At 46.1% G+C, this 21,197-nt stretch overlaps 1 protein-coding gene across 10 annotated transcripts in view; it reads left to right on the top strand.

Moving 5' to 3' along the window:
• TMEM275 (transmembrane protein 275) overlaps window positions 1–21,197 on the top strand; it is a 35,580-nt gene that overhangs the window by 1,073 nt on the left and 13,310 nt on the right. For 3 of the 10 annotated variants that reach the window (XM_041128024.1, XM_041128021.1, XM_041128020.1), the window contains exons 2-6: window positions 4,236–4,382; window positions 9,216–9,326; window positions 12,639–17,524; window positions 17,859–18,052; window positions 20,904–21,100. The gene's annotated coding sequence lies outside the window, so the exon portion shown is untranslated. Of the gene's footprint in view, window positions 1–4,235; window positions 4,383–9,215; window positions 9,327–10,135; window positions 17,525–17,858; window positions 18,053–20,903; window positions 21,101–21,197 lie in introns of all 10 variants that reach the window. The other 7 variants (XM_041128023.1, XM_041128025.1, XM_041128027.1 and 4 more) reach the window with 7 other exon arrangements.

Raw genomic sequence — 21,197 nt, 5'->3', positions numbered from 1 at the left:
CCTTCGCATGTCCAGGCAAATACACCGAGCCCTTTGGGTGGGAAAAGCCCCTTGTTCTGGCTCCGGCGGCGTGCGCTAAGGCATATCGCTGTTTTTGCACACTAGCACTGATGCTTCCCTGCTCCCCAGAAATCTCTCACCCGATTATGTTAAGATTTCTCTGGTGTCTTGGTATTTGCAGCCACTAACTTGCTTCTGCATACCAGTCCTTTTCTATCCTCTGGGAACAATAGACCAAAGGTCAAGTCTTCACTCTTACAGCAAAATTTCTAATTGCTCCCTAATGGCATTGCTGTTTGCTATTGAATTTCAGCCCTGTTACATTACTGAGGTGCTCAGCATCATGCTTGTGATATTCTGGTCCACTCCTAAGTGATGGCTCAGTGTCATCAGCAGATCTCATTGCCTGACTTCTCTTTCTGTCTGGGTCATCAACTAAAATGATTTAATTGCTTGATGAATTCCATTGTTGCTGCTTTCTCCTCATTTGTTAGATCCTCTCCCGTCAGCACAATCGTGGCATAAAAATTCTGGCTTCTATGCAGATTCCTCTCAGGGGCTAACATAATGGAAGTTACTTTTACACGAGATATATGTATAACCAATCTCTTCAGAAAAATATACAAAATCTACTTGCACAGTGTTTCTGGGTGAAAGAAAGAACCTGCCTGGGAATGAATGAGTGGGTGGTAGCCTGCTGCATAAGCAGCACTGCTCTTTCAGGCCCTGCAGTAGCTAAAGCACATGCTTCCCAGATCTCCAGATTCAAGTTTTGTCTTTGTAATGTCACATGCCAGTTAAAGTAAGCAGATCCCTATAGCTTATGAAGTTTCATAAAACTCATTGCCTTTTGCTTTAGCACAGGAAATATCCAGCTGTAAGAAAAAGTAGATTTCATGTGCATTTTTTTTTTCTGTTTTCTTCCCCCTTTCTGAGTATTTTTGGCGTAGCCAAAAATGCTTTGACAAGTCAAAATTTCTTCTGCTTTTGATTACCAGTTGATACCTAAATTACACAGTCCCTGTTTCTGAACCCTTCCAATAACACCCTTCTCCTCCCGTGTCCATGCTGCTTCTAGAGCGTGGACAGTTGTCCATGCTCTCCTGTGCAGTCCAGTCTGTGTACTGACTTCTCCAGTGGAGGACTTTGTCCCATAATCTTGAGGCGTCTCCAAGATACCCTCTCTGTTTTACCTCTCAGGTGGATGAAATCTCTCACCAGAGGCTGTGTCCTTACTTATCTCCCTCAGGAATTCAGACTGAGGTCCCGCTTTTGCCCACTTGCATGCAGCTTTCCAGCAATATGAGGATCCTCAAGGTCTTGACCACCCTGCTTAATTTTGTGCCTGAATCAAGCATTTTCTCTTTTCTGGTTACATGAGAACAGAAGCCAGACAGTCCTGACTTTCCCATCAGAGTTTTTGGTCTAGTTTATAGCTTTGTTAAGGGCACCAGCTGCCACATGTCAACTTCTCTTGCCATTGGCGCATGTGAGGCAACGCACTCCTCTCATGGGTGGTTCAGCTCTTCTGAATTACACGGTATTTATTGCACAATAACACACACACAAACTATTACTTTGGATCCTCATGGTGAGTTGTTTCAATGCTTAAAGCCTGCGGCTGGATATGGAAGATTTCCAACACCGCCAGTTACTCACATACTGCACGTAAACAGATCCCTTACATTATGGTTTTGGAAATATTCCCCCCTTGGGCTTCTTCATTATCAGTGCAAGACAGCAACAATACAGTCCAGTATCTGAATTATGAATGCCAGCTTCTGTCTGCTTCTGTGCAGCCAGTCAGCCTTGCCTGAGTTCCTGAGATGGGTTTAATTCCAAACTGAGTTTCGAGGAATACTGCCAAACTTTTCCAACAGCACCAAAGTCAATAAGCTTCCCTTCCCTCTCCACTCTTGTTGTAGCTTTTTTTATTATTATTATTTGTCATGTGTTTTTTCTTCTGTTGAATAATTCAGCTAATAGGCTGGCAGTTGAGTGCTTGAGAGCTGTGTTCCCTAATGAGGGAAGCAGCTTGCCAACTTTTTATCTTTCCAGTCGTTTGACTGCAAACCCAACATCGTTAACAAATCACCATGGAATAGCCATGGAAATACAGAACAAAATGTCGTTGTCTTAACTTAAGTGGGCAAGGAAGAAAAAATAAACAGAATGAAAGAAACTCAAGCCCTGCATGGGAAAACAAAGTATGAAAGTGAAGTGTGCATGGAGGGAAACGATGATAAGAGAAATCTCTTTGCAACTTCATTTCGTCTCAATATATGCAAACAGGAAAGCTGTATGGGAGAGAGGATGTTAACTCACCAAAGAGATGTAGTTGCAGTAATTCAGAGGATGGATGTAGGTGTATCTGTTGGCAGCTCTGCTTCTTTCCATGTTTATGTGAATAAAGGTTTGTACAGAGAGTGGGGTTTTTTTTTTTTCTTTGCCAACTTTTTTTTTTTTTTTTTAAACTGAATGTTTTATGGTCCATGTGACACAGATGGGATTTAAAAAACTAAATATGTGATGCCTTTTTGCACATCGCTTAAACCCCTTTAAAATAGCATTAAGATCATACTGGCTTGAGTTTGTTCAGATCAAGATTCACACTGACATATTTCAGATGAATGTTTATTCCTTGGCCCTCCCTGCATTTGTTCTTTCCTGGATCCCCACCTCTGCTTACCAGAGCAAGGTTCAGCAGCTCTGGGTGCCTGAAGAGTCCCATTTGGCCTCCAAGCAAGTGAGGACATTAGCAAGGTCCCTCAACTCCTTTGCAGGACAATAACTGCCATAAATTGGGAATCGGGCAGAAATGCAAACTGATGTGGCTCAGACGAGTCCTCCCGCAAGCCAGCAGCTTGCCCGAGACCAGAATTCTCATCTTGAATCCCTGCCCAGTGAAATTCTGCAGCTGAACTAAAATTACACCAAGTGCTGAATCTGAGTTCAACATCGTTATCTTAACTGTGTGATGTTTTCTGCAATACAGGGAAGATACTCATCTTAGGTCTTGGGGCTGATTTCTCAGCAGCGGATGTGGGATGGGATGCTTAATGAGTTAGAGAATCATCTCAAATATTGACTTAAAAAATGTACATCTAAAAACATCACATATGGCAAAGGTCCCTATTATGCTATGTACTGTACAAACATGGCTCCAAGAGATTGTCCTGATCCTAGGAAGTGTGTTTTCTAATTTCTTTCCTGTTGTGTTGCCAGCATTTACACAAAATGCAGAACACTGAGCTGAACGGCAGATCTGGGCAAAATTTGGCGCTTCTGAATTGCGGTAAGCTGGTTTAATTGGAAATTAAAATCCCACTCATCTGGCCTGTAATCGCTATTAAAAGGGCCTTTGAAGACACAAGGCTGAATTAAATCAACCTTGCTATATGGACACCCAGGGAACTGCACCAAATTAGAGCAGTTAAAGATCTGACTCGTTATTTTTGTTTGCACTCAAAGCCTGGAGAAGGGAAATTGAGATGAACAGAAATGATGACAGTAAAAAACCAAAGGAAAACAGACAAAATGAATGACTGAGAGCTCATGGAGCGTTGCTCAAAATGGGTCCTCAGGGAATGCAAATTCCCAATTGTTGCTTCTGGAAGGCAGCTCCCCTTTTGTTTGCATGGATGTGTCGCTGAGCACCCTCCTCTCTGCCTCTTGCTTGTTTATAATCTGTCTTCTGTTTCAAATCAGTCTTGCTTGTTTCTTAGTCCATCCTTCAGCTATTGGTGGCAGGAGATAAAATACCCTTTTGCTTTTCATAGCAGGGATATATGTGAAATGAAGCCAGATGGCTGCCAAGATGAGCAATTGAGAGTGTCTGCACGTTATTAATTGCAGCTGCTGTTTTTGCAGTTGGAGGTGATGGGAGGGATCCCAGCAGCAGCCAGGAGCAGATGGATGAAAAGGGATATGTCTTGATGGTGTGTGATTAAAATCCACTGGGATGGGGCATGCTCAGCCCCACTCTGGGCTTAGGCCTTCTTTTGGATAGTGGGATCATAGGAATAGATTTATTCTAGCTTGCCTGTAAAGGTGATGGCCAGGAGCTTGCTTTGATGCACCGGTGTGATCTGGTTGTATTTGGTTGAAGCTGAGCTGATTTTCATTGTTTCTTGCTCTTCCTCTTTTGTTTTCCTCTTACTGCTGCATTACATTACCAAAAATACCTAAACCCATATCATTTACTGAGCTGTTTCCTCTGCTTGTTCTTGTTGCAGGCACAAACATCCATCTTTCTCTAAACACCTATCTCATCTGCCCAAATGAACTCACTGCTTCAAAGCAGAACTTCACCTTTAGGCAACCTGTTATTCCGTAATCGTGGCTTGTCTCCTGCTGAGCTAACGAGAGATCCAGCACTTAAGGTAGGGGTCTAGTTTGGTAATAGCTGAAGGGAAGGGTTGATAATCCCATCATCCTCTAAATTGGAGGTTGGAACATCTTGGCTTCTTGCTGAGAATTAGAAGGGCTGTTTTGGGTCAGGCTAAATCCTGTCTAACTCTGCATCCTGTTTCTGTCAGTGGCCAGGAGGAGATGCTGAAGTAGGACATGTAATTAGTATACTTTCCCTGCTCATAACCCCCAGCCTTTGACAGTCAGCAGCTTAAGGACTTCATGAACTGGAGGTGTGCTGTGCAGTCAGCAAAAGGCAGACATGTCTGTCGTCTTTATGAAGCTTAAAGAAGACTTGCCATTCCATGTTTCCTTCCTGTCAGATTCACCCATGACACAACACTCTTACAGCCTCATGGCTCAGAAGACAGGCTGAATTTTAGCTGAAATTGTTCTTCTTGATTCAGGATGTTTCAGGGTGGGTCCTGTAGGTAAAGAGTTTTGCTGTGTGCTGTCTTCTTAAGCTCTAAATTTGCAAGCTCTCTTCTGGATTTGTATTGATAGCAGCAGTGTCAGAGTGTGGTGTTCTGGCTGCGACCTCTTCATGGAAAAACCTGCTCTCCAGGTAAAAGGAAACAACAACAACAACAGCAACACGACTCAAAAAGAGTCCCTGTGAAAGGACCCTTTGATGAAACAATGTTGATGTAAAACTGTTCAGTTTTGTTGATGATGTCATGAGTACTATCCCAGTTAGAGCAGGAGAGGATCTGGCTTGTCATATTTGGAAGCCTGTGGTGATGACAGTGGCCTAAGATGGTACCTGACTGGTGAGCACCCAGGTACCTGAATCCCTGGGAACGTGCTTAAGGTTTTTCTTCTGTCCATGTCTGCCATCTGGCATTAAGGAATGTCTGGCACACCAGCTCTATCGGTGAGGGATATTGTGCCTCAGGCACTGCACACTTCCCTGCTCAGAGCTGCAAACTTTTTGACACCTGGAATTTGAGGGGTTTCAAACTTGGGGTTCCTGATTTTGGCCTGTTTGCACTTTCTGTTTGGCTTCGTGCCCTGAGGAAGGGCAGCAATGGTTGCCAGCCATGTGGTGAGTCAAGAAAGGAAGATCCCGAGCATTTCCCTTCCGGAGATGTATGACTTTGGGATGGTGACGTTATTGTGTTGATGGCATATTGTTGCCTGGACTATGGTTTTTGGGATGATGTCAGGGCTTTTGTATTAGGACATGGCCAAGAGGTCCCTGTGTTTCCTCACCAGAAGAAGCCTTCATGGGAGGGAGAATGAACTGACAGGCAGTTTGGGATGGCATAAGGTACTTCTCTAAATGCAAGGTATTGAAGGTGTACACTGTCCTTTCCCCTAGGATGGTGATAGGCTCAGTTACACTCAACACGACAGCTGTGCATAGAGCTATTTCTGTTCTGTGTATCTCTGAGATCAAGTCCAGTTTGGTTCTATTTCCTTAAAAAGTGTATTCCCCATATAAAATTTTTTTTTTTTTTTTTACATTTAGTTACAGCCACGTATACAATTACATATGTTTTCTGTGCCTGTGTTCACACATACAATTGCTCTAATTCTTAGCAAGGCTATTTCCTATCTGCTGTGATCTGACTACAGCAAAAATTAAAATAAAGATTAGATTAGTTGCCGTGGTAGCAGCTACCCCTGTCTCATATGACGCACAGATTCTGTGAAGCGAAGGAGCACATATCAATTTACACTCTTAATTTTTGGGACACTCAGGGTTCAGCTCTTCCCAGGAGGTCCTCTGATGAGAGCAAGTGATATCTCCCTGTTTCCACTCAGCAGGCTTATCTTCTTTGACTTTTTGTAATTCATAAGAGCTTCAGAGCTGCTGCCACCATCTCTTGGTAGAAACAGTCTCATCTTCATTTCAGTTTCTTTCTTAAAAAGAAAAAAAAAAGAGCGGGAGGATGATGAAAAAAGTCTGGTCTGGGGGATAGTGAGGCTGAGAGAGGTGTATTAGCCCCCTTGGGAAAGGAAACAGCCAGGGTCTCACAGGGTGTCAGTGCAGAGGCTGTGCGTGGACTGGAGTTATATGGCTAATAAGTAATTGCTAATGAGGGGGAGAATTGTCACATAACATCAGCAGTCATGAATTAGCAAAGAAGCGTGCAAAAGAGGGTAACTGTCAGATTTGCTAGGCTCTCGGTTCATTTGTTCTCATGACTGTACATCAAGGTTTTAAATGTTTCTGCTTTGTATTGGAGAAAAATAAACAGCCTTGTGTAGATGTAGTCAGACTAATGATGTCTTGTGGTGTGAGATCTCACTTGTTGCATCTCCCAGCTATCAGATCTTTTAAGGTGTAGCATAAGACAAATTATTGGGTCCACAGGAGAAGAGCACATGAAGAGATAATACACTTGACTGCAGTTAATGATTGCTGCTGTGTGTCTGTGTACTTTACAGGGATAATAGGTCTCTGATTCTGGCCCATCGGGTGCATATCCATAATGTCTTTCAATCTGCATCCTTGGTCCCTTCTCAGAATTTATTCCAGAGCTATCACCAGTCCAAAAGTTACATCTTACAGTGCAAAGGGCACAGTTGTGAGCCCGCTGGTAAGGAAGGGGTGAGAAGGGAAGGTCTGGGGGATGCCTCTCCCTCCAGTCTTCCCACATCATTTCTTATCCATTGTTCCTTGCCACTTTTTGTCTCCATCTCTCCCAAAAATGTATTTAAAGCCCCCATCTCCAGAAAAAACATGCTTACCTCAGGTGCATTATGTATCTAGTTCAGCCACAGACTGAACAAACCACAGACAAGGTGGCAAGGCATTTTGCAAAACGGCAGTGGAAAATCAGTTTAATACCACCTTGTCCCTCTGTATCTAGCTTGCTCGTAAAAATCAATCTCTCTCCTCCACACATGATGGACATCTCTCCCTGCTGATCTGCCTAGCAATTCGTGAACCTGCCCGATAGCACACCTCAGCCTTCCCAGCTGGAAGCCCAGCTCAGAGTTTCTTGCTGCCTTCTTCAGGGATGCAGATTATGGCACCTGCTTGTCCACTTCAGGGAGCTGGAAACAGCTTGGGGCTTCTCAGCAGCGTGGTCAGGACTGGATCTAACTAGCTGTTTCTGAAGTTAGGATGGCAAACCATAGGCTCTTGTGAAACATCAAATCATCTGTTGTCCTGAGTTTCCCATAGAAAACCCATTAGGAAGAACTTTCTTTGTGGTGGCGGCTTAACATGCTGAAAGAGGACAAAATGTCCCAGCTCACGCTGGAGAGGCAGCAGTATAGTTCAAAATATCTGTGTTGTCACAGCTGTAAGAACAGAAATACATTATGAGTGCTAATTATATTAATTAAAGTTGTGCTGCTGTTTGTGTGAATGTTTCCAGAGAGGAATACAGATTTTTCCCCATTATTTTATTTCCAGACAGAAGTGAGAGCTCTGACAGGGGCCAAGTCTGTACAAGGCAAGGACATACGTGCTGTGATTCCTGAAATATAATAAAATACCCAATGTATTTTAAAAATGCAGTCACTGAAAGCAATATTCCTGCTCTTCAGATTGATTCCCTAGAGATTTAGATGCATGAAACACACTTTTGTTTTCTTTTGTTTCTCATGACTTGACCCATGCACACAGACGTCTATCCTGGGAACTGCTTTGTGCCTCAGTTTACCTCTAGTTTCAAGACAGGAAGTGGGATAATTAATTTTCCTCTGTCTCCTTGTTTTATGGGGGACACCCAGTCTTCAGGATCTTAGCTTGTGTCTTCACATAGCCTAACACTATAGGACTGTCGCTTTTCCACTCTGATTGTAACAAAGCAATGTCAGTACTAAAGATGTGCTCCTCTATGTGGTCTGAGAGGAGTTGTGGGCTGTGAAGAACCCCTCTGGCTTCTGCGATGAGCTGGACTGTTTATTGAGCTTGCTGTTTCTCCTCCTTCCAGCCCCTGCTGCTCGGCTCAAACCCCAAGTGCATTTCCTGGGGAGCATTGCCATAGATTCCCTGGCGCTTTGCTTTCTGGCACCTTCATAAAGCTCTCGCTGCTTTTTTGTTCTCTTTTCCTCCTTTCCAGTCACCAGGGCCTCACTGCTAATAGCTAAAATAAGGCACCAGCTCTGAAGGGGCAAGGTCCTTTATGCCGCAGTGCTCTTGCCATGGCTAGGAAAGGGCAGCTGCTGGTGGCGTAAGTGGGAGTAACGGGCTGTCTCTTAAAACAAGTGCTCTATTTATGGGCTGTTAAGGACTCCCACAATAATGCAGAGTTCTGGATGTCTCCTTACGGGGGCTGCAGAAAGCATTGTCTCTTCTGCTTACGGCTTATTACCGAAGCAAACTACCGTGGGACGGAGACTGTAGGAAATGCGGGGTACCTGTGCCAGCTTGTGTCTTGTATTGATGCAATTGCCTTGGCTATCTTAGCACAGAGCAGCTTCAGTCTGCCCTGGCCTAGACCTTCTCGTTTTCTATCTAGATTCACTTGACAGTAGCCAACTGTTGCCCTTTCTTCAGCAAGAGCGTTTCTCCCTCTCTGCTTAGCAGCCTACTTTCTTAAAAACTTGTATGAACACAGCCTGCCTCCCAGACTGTCTGGGAGGCTTATAAGCTATTACAGAACCACATCCCATTCTGCTTTGAGCATCATGATACTTAATGCAAAAGGTGGAAGAAGTGGAGGGGCCAGTTCTAGTAAAACCCCCAATAAAATCTCCCTTTAGTAAAATGTTATTTTTAAAAGCAGCAAAACCTGATGCAGGAAGGAAGGTGTGTGCGCTGGGTGCAGGTCAGCAATGCTCGTGTTTGCCTGCTGTCTTCAGCACCTGACCTTGGTATTGGTGTTGCATCTTTGTCTCACTAGATTAAGAAAACCTTCCAGCTGCATCCCAGCTTGTGCCATAAGGAAGAAGAGTGGAAATCATAGATTTTGGGACTGGACAAGGCTTTGAAAAAACTTTCCTGCTGCCCCAAGGTGAGCTTGGTACATTAATAGGATCAGTACATGTATTTTTTTATGTTATTAGATGCAATAACTGTTACGTGTCTTTACAAGCTGCAGATTCAGATAGATCCAGGCTCAGTTGGTGTATGGTTTACTACAGAGGGAGAAAATGAGGACAAAGACTTTATTAGCATGATATGGGTGAGGGAGAATGGTTGGAAAAAGAGCAGTTTTATATGGGCTCGATCCTGTCCCAAAGAGTAGATGCAGTTGCACTGACCACAGTGGTCATGCCCACCCCAGAGGGCTTGCAAGACCTGAATGTGGGACGCAGATGCTGGCCTTGCTCATCAGAAGCAAGGGAGCAGGTAGCAAGATATTTTTGTTATCCTACATGTCATCCCTCACTGCTGCGGCCCCTTGCTTCACCTGCTACAGCAGCACTGTTTTAGCAGGGTCTAAGAGACTATCTTAGTGCAGCCACACTCCCTATCTGTCTGCCTAATCTTCCCCATTTCGAATGACATTCAGCTTTTTCTTTGTTTTGCTGCTGTTTGGTGGCCCAAAGATTTGAGTCTTTCCATCTTTCAGCCTGATACTTTCTGAGCAAATGTAATCTAATGCTTACAGTGGACTTTCTCAGGCACAATGTGTTGCACTTCCCAGTACAAGCTGTTTCTGTTGGCTCTAAACTGCAATAACAACTATCTTTAATCATCTTTCTTGTTCAGCTTGTGACAGGCAGCTTAACCACAGAAGATGAACTTGAGAATTTTCCTAGCCCACGTCTGGTATGATCCCAGGCTGGTTTCTATTTCCTACCTCTTTGTAATAATTAGTTGATGGTGAAACCTGAGTGGAAGTTGTCTGGCCTCAGAGAGCTGATGTTTTCTTCCTCTGATGGATGTAAACAGGAGGAGAGTGGGTGAAGAGCACTGGGTCACACTGCTCTCACAAGACTTACAGAGAGAAACAGCAGCTCATCTTCATCCTGAAATAATCACTTGCAAAGTCAGAGCTTTCCAGGCGGGATGTGTCAGCTGCAATCTCGGGAAGAGCTCCTGCCTTCTGAATCAGTGACCAAACGGTCCAGCACAGCAAGTGATGCATACCCGTTTACATCTTCTTCTGCTTTCTAGCGCCAGATCTTCACCAAAAACAGTCACAAAGTCTTCCCCACCCTAATGGCACGTTTCCCCAGGCAGCCTCGCTCTGCTCTTGCAGCCCCGGAGGCCCAGGATGGTGGTGACGAGATGTGGGGCAGAGGAAGGAGACCTGTGCTGGGTTAAAGGAGGCTGTAGGTGGGGAAGAAAGGAGGAAACCATGCTGGGACAAAAGGGCGATGAGCCTCTGAGAGCGCTCAGGTCTGGCAGGACAGGGTGGGATGCTGTTCTGGGGTGAATGGTCTTGCTTAATGCCAGAACTGTCTTCCCTATCCCTGCACCTACAATCAAAGGGGTCGCTCTGGCTGGAGCTGATGGAAACTTCTGGCCACAGAATTATCTTGGGTCATTGAAAATCAGGGAGAAGTGTAGACAAACAGCGTTTTTCACACATGTGCAGGGTGCCAGGCTCTGGGGATTGTATCTGGCAGTACCTGGGCTATAGGAACATTACAGGAGCCTGGTTTGGGTAAAGGGCTTGCAGACGGACCACGTGTTGCTTTTACTCCTTTGTTTTCTGTGGGTTCTGTGGGTTTCTGTGGGTGAGCTGAATGGTGTGTTGTTTGACAGAAATTGTTTCTGACATACTGGAATCAGTATTTGTCCTCAGCTGGACCTAGGAGACCTGCATAAGTGCCTCATGCAGCAGGACCAGGGACATTAACTCGGTGCGGGGGTTGGAGCCTGCAGTGCTGGAGCCGCGGGGCTCCACTCCAAAAAGCATCAGAAATAGCTAGAGAGAATGTTTTGAGAAGGGTCTGAAATACAGCTTGCCTGGCAGTGGTGCTGCCTATCCAAGGGAATTTTACAGGAAGCAAAAGATGACGAGGAAAGTGGGAGATAGGGGTCATTTTGCAAACTGGCTTGAAGTCAGTCTGTGTCCTTCACTCCTGAAGGAATTGCCCTCAGGCACCAGGTGTCTAACCCACAACATTTGCTGGGTATCCACAAGCTCTCGGCAGGGCAAATAAGGCTTCAGCAGGTGTCAGAAGCCGATACCTTATTGTGGGTTCCTTTTTCCAAATGAACTGAAGGCTGTTCTGGTCTAAGTCATGCCACTTTCCTCCCATCACAAAACATCTAAGCAGCCAAATATTGTTATTTATGTTTGGGGATTGTAGCTGTCCTTGAGTGTCTAAAGCAGGCTGAAAGATCCAATTTGTCTGCAGGATAGAAGACTTTGGTTTAGAGTCATGTTTTTGTGTGAACTAGATGCTGTCAGGCCTGGTAGCTGCTCGGGGATGTTGGTGGGATTTGCCCCGACTCTGGTTTCCTTTAGTAGCTGCAGGAGGCTTTGGGGATCGGTGGCTCTGGCCCAGCACACTGCCATGGGCTCCAGGCTCTGTGGGATCCCTGTAGCCATCCCAAGGCTCCAAGGTCTCTTCTGCAAAGCTGGGAGCTCAGCCCTGCTTAATCCATATGTCAGCATGCCGTGGGACCTGGTGCTAGTCCTTGGTCAGTCTAGGAGGAAAGCAGGCATCCAATCTTTGCAAGAAAATCGGCTTAGGTGCATGGAACCTGAGATGTTTTGGTTTTCTTGGTGAATCAAGGGTTTGAAAGACTTCTGATCAGCTCTGCCTAGTTCTGCTACTCACATCGCCACTCAAGGAACCGCGGTATCTGGTGCTGCACTGCAAACGCATAGCAGAGAGACAGCTCCCTGCCTTGAAAAATTGGGAGTCTCTGGTGTGGGTTGGTTCTTCTGGGTTCCTAAGTGGGTCCCCCGTGTGATCTATGTCCCTGCATTGTTCCTGTGGTGTTTCACCTTTGGTCTGTGTAATGTCCTGATTGCATTGTGATTTTTAATGCCGCTGTTGCAAGGAGCTCAAAGTGTTACAGGACGGAAGCAGGACACAATTTATGTTTAGTATTTTCTCAGTGAAATCAGCAGCTTTCCTGGCTGTATCCCCAGTCTTGGTGTTGATACGTTTCTCTCTGCTCCAGGCTAAAAGCAGCACCTGCATAATAGTCAGCTCTGAGATGATACCTTCTGGGCAGCCTGTTTAACAAATTATAGGTTGAGCAAATTAAAAGCAAACGGAAAAGGAATGATAACAAGTGGAAAAGGTGGTTGCTGGCAATTTCTCTGAGAGATCAGGGTATTTAATTCTTGGCTGACTCCGTAAGAGGCTGCTATTTTTCTCCAACCTTTACATTGACTTCCTTCCCTTCCCTCCAGCTCGCTGCAGAGTGATCTCAGCTGGATGCCTCGCAGGGCTGGATGCAGCCGCGGTGTGGGCAGGCACCTGCGTGACCACTGCTCACTCCACAGCGAGGAGGAGGCTTGGAGCATCACCTCTCCCACTCCTCGTCCCCAGCACAGTAAATCTGACCCCGGCTGTTCAGCGCTACAGATCCGTACTTGCGGTACCGCAGAAGCAGCACTCTGAAATGCCTGGGCAGATGCACGTACCTATTGCTGGGTCCAGCTGGCTAGGACTTGAATAGGTCTGAATTATTTTTTGGCCAGGTTTCTTTCAGAAGTGAGGCTTACATGGTGCTGTTCACGTGTGTGTCTCCCCGCTCTGCTCTTGTTTCTCTGTTCATCTCCGCTCTGGGCTGAGATGTGTCCCGCTCTTGCCCTTCCTCCTGCTCTCGCAAGGCCTGGGGGTATGGTTGGGAGGGCTAAAATCAAACGTCCATTTGGCTTCTGCTCTGGCAAATGAAAAGGCCAGATCAAAACCTGAATTAATGGCCATGGAGTCTCTGCAGCAATGTGTGGGGCAATTCCCTCTGCCTTGGAGGGACCAGCAGCCAATTCGGATGCTCTGATACCTTACTGGCATAATGCTAAGTCCCGCAGAGATTCTTGCCACTCCAAAAGATGCTTCTCTTGCCCCAGTTTTCTCCTCCTGCCTGTTTTGGAGAGCAGGGAGAGCTTCCAGCCCACCCCGCAGTCTGTCTTCTGGAACTGAGCCTCAGTACTGAGAGCATAAAACTTTGCAGCAAACCCATAAATTCCTGTGTAATGTTTCCTATGAATCCTCCTGGATTATACTGCGGGTTTTATTAATGCTTTCTAACAAATACGCCACTTGTGATATAACTAGCCAGTCAAGCGCTATCTGGGGAAATTTTATTGCATTAAATTTTTTTATTTTTATTTCTCCTGCAGTCAAGTCTTCTGCTACTCCCTCCCCACACAGACACTTCTGCCACTCAAGAGTATTAGAGTCAACTTTATGTTGCCTATAAAACTGGGTCATTGTCAACTCAGTCCCTCTGCTGCTATTTCTATTTCTCTGGTCATTCAGATGGCTGGAGACTTGGAGCAAGGTGCAGAGCAGGAGAGTTTATGGCTGAACAGATGAGCCAGGGAAACCGAGATGCTCAAAGTATAATTAACCATGTTTTGCAGAAGGGGTGAGCAAGGTGCAGAGAGATTGTGTCATACCGAAGGTACCACGTGGGAGTTGGGGCAGAGGTAAGAAGAAAAGGGCACATCTCCTCATTTCCTAAGTCACAACAACCTTTTCTCAGTGCCTGCCTGGTGCAGGAATCCCTGTCCTGTCTCATGGGTGGTGTGGTAATCGCCAGGAGCTGAGCAAAATCTCCTGGTCAGGAAAAAAACAACCAAAACTCTGTTGCATGATAAACACAGGGAAGGCTCGAGTTTGCAAACTGGCTGTTGTCCTCTGGGCTGCTCCAGGAGCCTCTCGAGTGTTTGCCTGCGGGGCGCTGTGGACCTCGAGGGCGCTGGTCCTTGACTCCCTGTCGAGAGTGGGCTAAGGCTGTACAGGAGCAGCTACACGGGAGACACAGGGGTAAGTTAGATGAGAAAAACATTTCTCTGTATACTGCACTTGTGCATCCCCAGACCCTCTGGATGATCCCTGGAGGGAGCAAAGAAGTAAACTGGACCCAAAATGCCAGAAAACGGCACTCTGGCTGAGCCAAGGGGTGAACTGTTTCCTCAGCGGCGAGGACGTTGCTGTGCTACAGGGGATAAATAGTTACACCTGAAATAATACTCATAGATTTCCAGGCATTGATCCAGCGCGGCTTGCAGGTCTCAGGTCTGGGAAATATGCTTGAATGGTTAAAAGGTATAAATTACTTTAAATTAATCATTGATTTAATCCGTCTCTCCAGAAGCTGGAATCACCATGTTATTGAGTCAGGAATAAGCTGCAGTTGCACACAGAACTGTATGAGAAACGCACATACTCAGTACTTTGGCTTCTTGCTCTTTCTGTGAAACATATACCATTTCCCACTGAGATGAGTAGGTGTTGTACGGGCCCCAGCAGCGAGCAGAAAATTTCACAGGGAAGTACAAGTGCACTTGCAATCCACCCAGCATCAAATTGCATCCATTCGAACACGCAGAGGAGCCAACAGTAGATTTCCCCTGGGTGAGATAGGGATGGGGGAGCATTTGCCTCCAGCCTTTACAAAATGGGGTTAAACGTGACAAACACCCAGCTGAGGCTGTGAACCTCCTGCGCCCAGGGATGCCGTGAGCAGAGGGATGATGCTGGCACTGCCGCCGGTTTCAGCGGCAGTCCTGCGGTGCAGCGGTGGAGTCCCTCTTCAAGGGCAATTCAGCGCCATGGCATAGGTAAGGGATCAGCTTCCTCATGGGCGAGCTGGTGGTAAAACCCTGGAGGTAGAGAAGATGTGGTGCCCTCGATGACGTGGAGCTTGTAAGGAGGATGTAGGCCCTGGAGAAAATGCTGGAGACCGGCTGATGAGCTGCTTCCCTTCCAAAGGAGTGCCGGCTTCTCTTGTAGGCAGCCTCACAGCTGGGGTAGCAGAGGGGCAAGGCTGGGGGCACTTACAAGAAGTATCCCCAATAATTTCATTGGAGGAAAGATGACAGCAAGGTGATGGCTAGAAAACTTGCTAAGGGAGCAGCAAGGAGTGATAAGGGACACGCTTAATTATTTAGAGACCATCACATACGGCAAGTCATTGAGTTACTGCACTTAATGAGTTAGCGGTTGTGAGGGGGCTCCTTTCAGCGGTGTGAATGCTCCAGGCCCATCTTGAGTTCAAAGGAAAACACATTAGCTGAAAGCTCTCCCCAAGGTACTTAATGAGGTGCCCCTGTTAGCTGAATCTCTAGAGCTGGCTCTGTGTATGCTCCCAGCCTGCTCTGATCACACGGTAAAGTTGCTGTGTGGTGCTGCTAACAGTTCGGTTCATAATTGGAAGGGGGTGGGAGCGTGCATAGTCGGCGGCTGCAGCTGAGCTGGTGGCTGGTGAGAGGTTATGCCATGGGCTCATCACTTGTGAACATCTTTCCCAGATCCCAAGAAGAGCTGAGAAAATCAAATCTGCAGAGAATCCAGCGACAGTCATTAAGAAGTGGGTTTCTTCTCTGGGGTTAAATTCTCCGCTGGCTGGGCAGAGGCTGCATGGCCGGGGAGTGTAATTAGCAGCAGGTCAGAATTCCAAATGAATGGTAAGCAGAAGCTCTGATCCCCATCCCTTTCTCTGAGGAGGTAGGGAAAGTTCAGTCCTCGTCTGACCAGAAAGCTGGGAGAATGCCTCCATACCCCCTGGTAACCGCCTGCCCTTTTTTAGAGAAAGTAATGATCAATTAAAGAGCACATGTAAAAGGTGAGGGGGAACCTTGTGTTTGGAGGGGACCGTTTTAATCCTTTTAAACAGTCACAGAAACACTCATCCACGATCTTTCCACTTGTTAGGTTTATTTATTTTTATTTTTCTTTCTCTTCCTTAATCATGTTTGCAGCATCCCAGGCTTTTCAGAAAACAGCTGGTGAATTCATCCTATATCCAAACACATTGCAATATTTTTGGGGCAGTCTCTCACTTGCTGGGCATGAGAAAATGGTTGCAAATCCTCCCTGGCTTCATTAGGTCCTGCAGATCTTTCCCCAGCAGTTTGCTGTAGCACTAACCGCCTCTCCCAGTCAAATCAGCGCTGGCCAGGCTTTTTCTCCCAGCCTCTGTTTCTTACCCTCAGCCTGAGCTGCTGCTTTGTTTATTGCACAGTTTGATCTTCAGGATGTCGGATACACAGACTGTTTTTTTCCTATTTGCTTAAAATAGTAGTGAATAATTCTAGGCACCGCTTCTGTTGCCTAAGGAATAGGCAAGCAGTGACTCCTCACACAGGCAGGTTAAGTGTCCTTACTCTCTTTTTGCAAATGATTTCATGTGAGAAAGAGAGAAGCCCTTAGCTTCTGCAGACCTTAGAGAGACTGAGTGCTCAGCTGATGGCTGCCGGTCCCCTGGGCAGTGGGGTGGGATGCTCACAGCATCTTTGCAGTTGTGCTGTGTCTCTGGGTGATGCACCAACCCTGGAAAGCCTCTCCCCATTGCCTCCCAGGCTGGGGGAGGCAGGGCTGGACCATGGTCTTGGGATGGGCCTCACCTTGACATAGTCTCCGTGCCTCAGTTTCCCACTCTGCCAAATGTGTGTATTACCATTCCTCTGTCCTCTTTGAGACAGAAATCCCTTACGTCCATGTGTTTATGTAGTACCTTTGGTCCCTGATCACTGTAGAAGGGGTGAAATGTGAGTCTTACAAAAAACATATTGCGTGGTGAGGGAAGGGGTGTCTGGCTTTGCCCGCATCTGTGGTACTGGAAAAGTGCTCCTGTAAACCAAGAACTGCTTCTAATGATGCTTTATGATTTCTCAGCTCTACAAGTTTTGCTACAGAGGATGTGAGATTTAATCAGAATTTCACATTATCCTGGTAGTGATGATAGCTGAGAGTCCCGTGCTTAATTCTTACCTGGTCTTAATCCGTCTCCTGGCTGGAGCAGTTAGCAGGGTCTCACCGATGGTCGAGGCAGCTTTTCCCCGTATCTGCACTGTCTGCGTGTGGGATGGGGAAAGGGAAATAGTGCAATTTCAGTGACTTCTAAAGTGAAATAGCACTAAAACGTGTCTACAGAAAGGTGCCTTTCTGTAGCTCCTGTCCTGCCCCAACAGTTGTCCACCCAGCTGTAGCAGACGAGTGAGACTTCATTGTGTCTGCCGGCAGAGTTACAGGCTGGAGGTGCTCACCTAGATCCTACCGCTCTGAGCTCACCTACACCAACACCTGCTGGCAGCTCTGAAATGGTGTGCGCTGCAGAAGAGAGGTACGGTTCCTCTTTCACTGGTCTATGGAACACATCAGTCTGTGAATGGCATGGGGAAGTAGGAGCCTCAGTTTTGTGCCAGTTGCTTAAAAGAAAAGATTCGGTTGTCTTGACAGCAAACACTGGTGGCTGCTCTTGGCTGGAGGTGAAACTTGTTTGACTTGGGGTTCTTCTCCTTTCTCTTCAACTACTGTAAATAAAACTCTGCAAAGATTATATGACCACACTACTGCTTTCTGCTGAGGATCTTATTCCAAAGGCTGCTGAACTAATCATGTATGAGCTGCCGTAGTTTTCACGGCACATAATTATCATGGGATTTTTTCCTCCTCAGGATCCTGCTCTTGAAGGCAAAAAGATGTCTACCACATGCAGCTCATCTCAAACCTGTGAGAAGCAGTTGCTCCCTACGGACCCATGGGTAGTTATGGGGTCTGCTGTGGGGGGTGTGCATGTCTCTGTCTGCTATAGACAAACTCAGCACTTCTGGTCTATGGTGTCTGAGAGCTGAATTCAGCCTGACAGCAGGTACTCTGAGGGAGAGGAGAACCTGTTCACTGTGTTTGGTGATGATGCTGGGAGGGTGGTGTAGGAAGTGAGAGGCAGAAAGATTAAGTGTATTAGGAGAGAGGCTTTGCAGCAGAGCTAATGAGTTGGAGTCAAGTGTTTTAAACAGATGCTTCCCCGGGCTCTGTGTAAAATAAAACTTGTGCAGGCACAATGATGCTAGGCAATGTTTGACGTGATGACCTTATAATCACTTCATTTAAGGATGTAATTAATGAGCTGTGCTTTGCCATGTTATAACTTGATATCCCATATGGAGGCTGCAGACATCTGCTCTCTACCAGAGGGTAAATATTCACAAGGCAGCATCCTACAGACCTTGTTCACAGCTCACTGAAGTCACTGCAACAACTTTCATGAAGTTATGTGGGATCCGGCTAAACCACAGAAGGATCCAAACAGTCTGGTTTTTTATGCATCCTTCAGTTGAGGAGAGCGGATACCCACTGAAAAGGTTTCCAGACCTTCACATAAGGACAAATAAGGACTCCCAATTCTGATCTTTAATTTTCACTTAAGTCTCACTTATTTTGCTGCTCTGAAGAGTTAGGGACTCACCTTGTGAAGTGTTCTACTGTTGTACTGCAGATGGAGCCATGAGGGCCCCAAGAGTTTTTGCAAGCCACGAAACCTTTCAAGAGATCACACCTGTGTCCAAGGTGTTAGGTATTTTGAAGGGACATGAACTACATCACCCTGACATTGCTTTTCAGCACTGCCTGTTGTATTGGGTCTGGCTGAGATGGAGTTAATTCTCCCCATAGCAGCCCTCATAGTGCTGTGCTCTGCATCAGTAGCTAGAAAGGTGTTGATAACACACCAGTGTTTTGGCTACTGCTGAGCAGCGCTGGCACAGCATCAAGGCTGTCTCCCCAACATTTTTGCCCCCCCCTCGACGGCAGGCTGGGGCAGGGCAAGATCTTGGGAGGGGACATAACCAGGACAGCTGACCTAAACTAACCAAACGGATATTCCATACCATATGACGTCAGCTCAGATATAAAAGCTAAGTAAAGGGAGATGGAAGGGGGGCATTTTTGTCTTCTGGAGCAACCACCACGCGTACTGAAGCCCTGCTTCCCAGGAAGTGGCCAGACATCGCCTGCTGATGGGAAGTAGAGAATAACATCATTTGTTTTATTTTGCTTTCGTGCGCAACCTTTGCTTTCACTTTATTAAACTGTCCTTACCTTGACCCACGAGCCTTTTGTTATATTTTCTCCCCCCTGTCCAGCTGAGGAGGGGGAGTGCTAGAGCGGCTTTGGTGGGCACCTGGCACCCAGCCAGGGTCAACCCACCACACCTGTATTTCCAGGTCTTAATCATCCTTGTAGACTGTGTGTTGCCATGTAAAGCCTCAACCCTTGGCTGAAGTCTGTTGGGTGAGAAACAAGAGCGTCAGTACCCTAAGCAGTGACGAACTGATCAAGGACATGTCTCCTCTTCAGACAGAAGCACCATCTGTTGATAATATTGAGTCTGTCATTCCTCAAAGCTAGATTTTCCAGGAATCCAAACTGCCTAGAGTAATGTGATTAATGCTGTTGGTAATTAGTAGCTCTTGTGATCTGGCACACTACAAGTTGACCATCAGGTGGATATAATTAAGTCTCTTCCTGCTGGCTCACAAAGATCTGTTCCAAAGGGATTTTGGTCTCCATGTCCAGGTTGAATGGGGACACTGTGGAAAATGATGAAATTACCAAGATGTGGAAAGCTATAATCCGTCATTTTACCCATAGTAACTAGCTTAGCCTGCCTCCACTGAGAAATAGACTTTGAGGGTCTAAATCACCATGTGGGTACTTTTCCCCATGAGGATGAGTGAAATGAACATATTTGTACCTGAGGCACCTGAGAGCACGCTTGCAGTCAGCCTCTGATATTGCCTGTGGCTCAACTGGGCAACAGTACCTTGCTCAAGGGGATACTTGAGTGGCTGGATGGACGGGAAGACACTGTGGGCAGGCCAGTAGACCATTTGGTGTATTTGGTTCCCTAGACTAAACTGATGTGGGATGTTACCCCATGTCAGAAGGTGGCACAGATGGCTGTCCTCTTTCTTGTGATTTGGGCTCAGCCACCAGAATTGGGTTCAGAGAAGACACGACGTTTGGATATTGTTTTCTTTCACAGTCCATCATTTCTGGTCTTCTTCATGATCAAAAGCCCAGTTCACCACTGCTGGTTTGTGATGCCACCTAAATCCCATCCTCAGAAACGTCCTTAAATTCACCTAAGAGATACTCCCAACAAAAGAACATAAATGCTTTTGGAAGGGCAGTTCCTTGTTCACGTGATGTTTCATGTATGGGGCCTGACTGTTCCCATGCACATCACTCTTTCTTGTGGTGTTACCTCTGCTTTATCTGGTGAAGCTACTGACCATAGAAAGTACATACTTACCTTAAGGCTTGTGAGTAGTCCCACTGAAGTCAACAGGTCCATACCTAGAAAAAGCACATATTTAAGTGCTCTGCTGGATCAGGACCTCACTTGCATGACTCCTATCCCACCAAGGCTGTTAATTACCTTGGCAGCTCAAAGGCAGATCAGATGTATCTGTGTATTCTTCCTGGAGAAGAAGGGGAAGTTAAGAAAAAATATTATAATATGTGACATACAGTGTATAAAGTATAATATATATTGCACACTGTGATTTCAGTTTATGAGGAGCCGACAGCCCTTTAACTAAAATCTCTACCAGTACTTCTTTTAAAGAAGATGTAACACTGAGGTCTTTGATGAACTGCATTTGAAATCTTGAGGTAGAGTTGCTGATGGGCACACTATGTGTTTTTGTCTCCTCCAGATCAACTATCCTTTGGTCTGATCTGGCTAGCAGAGAGGACCACGATGTGACAGAGGAGAATGAACTGGGTGTTTGCCTCCTGGGTGAATAAAGCCACGTAACTTCAGGCCTGCTCTTCCAGTGAAGATGCTTGCTAATTAGTTTGCCAGTGGGAACCTATGAGAATGAAACACAGGAGACACAATCCTCCCTGCAAGGTAATTAAAAATATTTGCCCCTTGCTGATAACTGACCTGCTGATTTCCTTCTGTTTGAGAAAGCTTCATAAAAAATTACTGTACTGTTTGTGTAACA

Source organism: Aquila chrysaetos, chromosome 12, assembly GCF_900496995.4.
Source record: "Aquila chrysaetos chrysaetos chromosome 12, bAquChr1.4, whole genome shotgun sequence".
NCBI classification, from domain to species: domain Eukaryota; kingdom Metazoa; phylum Chordata; class Aves; order Accipitriformes; family Accipitridae; genus Aquila; species Aquila chrysaetos.
The sequence above is the reverse complement of the archived record's forward strand: the minus strand, read 5'-3'. Positions and strand labels throughout refer to the sequence as shown.